General features: G+C 43.3%; 1 non-coding gene across 1 annotated transcript; it reads left to right on the top strand.

The window, feature by feature from the left end:
- Positions 1-1,016: 1,016 nt before the first annotated feature.
- On the top strand, positions 1,017-1,091 carry Trnat-ugu (transfer RNA threonine (anticodon UGU)). The gene has a single exon. It is a non-coding gene; the product is annotated as a tRNA-Thr (tRNA).
- The last annotated feature ends 2,776 nt before the right edge of the window (positions 1,092-3,867 follow it).

Below are 3,867 nucleotides of genomic sequence, written 5' to 3'. Positions count from 1 at the left end.
TTCCACTGATAGTTCAGTCACTAAACTTTTGCTGGCTGACGCTGTTGCTGATGTAGCAGTGGGTGTTCAACAGAAACGTCACCACAGAAATGCACAGCTGTTTAGCGAAGCCACGGACTACATGGGAGGGGGAAGCGCAAGTGGTACCGGTTTGCTTTACACAGGCTTTCTCTGCCGTTGCGTGTAAACTAATCTTCTTTACCGCTCTTCTTAGAAGCTCAGGTATAAGGAAACGGAAGTGGCTTGGAACTGCGTGTACACGAGACGCAGCGTCTCCTGTTGTATTGCGACTTCTTATTTTTACTGTTGTTGGTGAATCTAACTAGCTTTCCTCCGTACTCCATAGATCACCATTCGCATTCTCTGTTTTCTTTTAATATTTGGAATAGTACACACCGTTCGCATATACGTTTCAGCATCAAATTTATGAGTGCATCTCACGGCATAATTGGGTGATTTATAAGCTAGTGATAGGTAGTTGACGATACAATCTGAAATTATAGATTATATAGCATCTTATTCTATGTCGTTGGTATAAGGTAAAACATTAATGTCAGTGAAATGATAATTAAATTGACACCATAGCTGCAAGCAGGCGTTGATATACTTCATTGGGGACATGTTGAAAATGTGTGCCCCGACCGGGACTCGAACCCGGGATCTCCTGCTTACATGGCAGACGCTCTATCCATCTGCAGCTATGGTGTCAATTTAATTATCATTTCATTTCTAGCAAAGCTGCGTGGTCATCGACGGTAACTGTTCTTTCGGAAACAGATACCACCGTCATATATAGTTAAAAATAAGGGTTCCCGGCCTTTGACCTTCTTGTGCGAACGCACACGCTATGCCCGAACTCGTACGGGACTTGGTGGATTAATCTGCCACGAGTAATGAGTATGATGGGCAAACATCTATTAGGCGCACTACGAATGTAGTGTTGTGGACGTGTTGGGAATGGGGATCTCACGGAGGGCGTGCAAGGGATAAGTCCCTGCAAACGCACTATCCTCTGTGCCCGCGGTGGCTCAGATGGATAGAGCGTCTGCCATGTAAGCAGGAGATCCCGGGTTCGAGTCCCGGTCGGGGCACACATTTTCAACATGTCCCCAATGAAGTATATCAACGCCTGCTTGCAGCTATGGTGTCAATTTAATTATCATTTCATTTCTAGCAAAGCTGCATGGTCATCGACGGTAACTGTTCTTTCGGGAACAGATACTACCGTCATATATAGTTATTAATGTCAGTGGTGTTAATTGTGTTTTTCGTGATACAAATAATTGAAAAAATTTAGCTGTCAGTAAGGAGACACGTGTGGTCAGTATCTCCTGCATAAGTTAAAGAATGCCATTAATTTGTGCTACATTCTTGACACTGGTGGTTACGCTTTGCAACTATCAATGTACTCGTACAGCAGCTCATAAACAAGTATAGTGATAGATCCATCAGAAGTAAAAAAGGCTATATATTATGTTGTAGCAAGTCATCAGAAGACATGATTATTTGATGTGGCTGTAGCAAGAAACATTTAAGGAGCAAAGTGATATACTATATGTGAAGAACACCGCGTCTTCGAGTGAAATCATGTCTTATACGGGGTTTTGCTTAGATCTAAGCGTATGGATGATCTTTACCAAAAGAAGGAGCTGGAATAAAAGCTAAAGCATGTATGACTGTGCTATGCTGTCATTTTTCCTAGACTGCCCCGTAAGTGAGGTAAAATCTGAGACAAAAAGACAAACCAAATTGGCCGGCCGCGGTGGTCTCGCGTTTCTAGGCGCTTCAGTCTGGAACAGCGTGACCGCTACGGTCGCAGGTTCGAATCCTGCCTCGGGCATGGATGTGTGTGATGTCCTTAGGATAGTTAAGTTTAAGTAGTTCTAAGTTCTAGGGGACTGATGACCACAGCTGTTAAATCCCATAGTGCTCAGAGCCACTTGAACCATTTCAACAAACCAAATTGTGACAAATCAACACCGCCAGCGGAGTTCACAGAACGTCCACTGGGCCGATCGCACGCGTGGCGTGAGTCACCTCTCCGTGGCGGTCAGACTGGACCGCGCTGTCGGGAAGGCCAAGTTGACGCCGCAGCCACTACAAGTCACAGTGCAGGCTGTACCTGTGGGTTGCGCTGAGAAAACAGGTACAATTTTTCGCGAGCTGTGTGTGCTCTGTCGATACGTGCCGCTTCGGCAGGGCCCTGGAAGAACTCCTATCGTGGACGAAACTGCAGACAGTCAGAATTGCACAGGTCACTGAGATAACATCTGAGAGAGTGGGATGGAAACAGAGGAAGGTTAGCGCACATCTGAGGATTGTGGGACACCAATGCCGCGCTCAGATCCTGCAAGACATAATACTTTAACGACTGTAAAAGCAGGTGCTAAGTTATTGGTTATTGTAAATAATTTACAAGAGGGAGTAACAAACATAGCTGTACATACAGAGTTCCACCCTTATTTGTCAACACAAACGTAGGCAGAGTAAGGGAGAGAACAGGACACAGTTTTGTAGCATCAAATGTAACGAACTGGGTATGTCGCACCTTTTATGCAAGCATGTTGTCTTATCTTGTTACCCAAACATGTTTCGACACCTTTGTGCCATCATCAGTAGGTTTCGTTCACTGAAAACTGTAAAAAATGAACTGATGTGTAACTGATGTAACAAAGTGAGGCCTAAAGAAAGGTTTTGTTCGTTTTTCTTCTTACCGTGATTCTGCATTATATGGTTTTGCAAGGCCCTCTGTATGATGTACTGCACTGATACCTTGCCATTTGCAAACGAACGACGTAAATGTGAATTTCATCAACGACTTAACAGATACCTTGACTTCTAAAAAACGTTATTCTGGTGTAGTAAAATGTTTTGCATATATATTTCTTATTACCCAAGTTTCTCTGTGGCTGATCGGTCTTCTTTTGCGGTCTGAGGGCACTACACACATACACACATAAAACATTTTTCCACACCAAAATTTCGTTTTTGGAAACCAGTGGATGTGTTAAACCGCCAATGAAATTCACATTTATGTCGTTTCTTTTGCAGATGGCACGCTATCAGTGCAGGACACCATGCAGAGCGTCCTGAAAAACCATATAATGTAAAATCATTGTAAGAAGAAAAAGGAACAAAAACTTTCTTTAGGCCTTAATGTCTTTCATCAGTTATAACCTAAAATACGTTCACTTTTTACAGTTTTCAGTAAACAAAACCCACTGATGATCGCACAGAGATGCTTTAACATTTTTGGATAACAAGAAAAATCAGTGTTTTCGCATAAAACGCGTAACCTATATCCAATGATTTAACTGCAGACACGGAAAGAAACAAAAGAGCTGCAGATCCAAAGAAAGAAATGTAACGAAATTTGTAACTGGTTAACCATCTGAAATTAGAGTAAGGAAGGGAGACCCACATCTTTTAAGGAAGCCTCTTAGTGGTTGGCACTCACAGTATTTATCAGTCAGTTAATCAAACTTACGAGTCACCAGAAAAATGTAGACAGCTGAGCACATCTTGTCAGAAGCAGACTGCAGGGAGTTACTTCATACTGCAGTCTCTCTCCACTGACGCACCACCTGTGGTAGGCTTTACTCTGGTAGCGAGGGGCTCTCATCTGGCAGCGCTGGACGTAAGTGCAAGTTGTTGGTACAGAGCCAACGAGTGATTCTCCAGTCTCTTCAACCGCCACTTGCAGATTAGCAGTATGGTGAGATCCTGCTATGACGGTGAGGCGAACTGCAGGCAAAATCAAAGGACATTCAGTAATTTCAGTCTTCACTCAGAAGATTTGTCTGCAGTTTTAGGTTTACCATGCTTTCAATCTCATCCATAGATGCAAATGCCTACCCTTCAGCAGTA

This window comes from Schistocerca cancellata, unplaced genomic scaffold, assembly GCF_023864275.1.
Source record: "Schistocerca cancellata isolate TAMUIC-IGC-003103 unplaced genomic scaffold, iqSchCanc2.1 HiC_scaffold_1092, whole genome shotgun sequence".
Lineage (NCBI taxonomy): Eukaryota > Metazoa > Arthropoda > Insecta > Orthoptera > Acrididae > Schistocerca > Schistocerca cancellata.
Note: the sequence above shows the minus strand (reverse complement) of the source record. Positions and strands in the feature narration are given on the sequence as shown.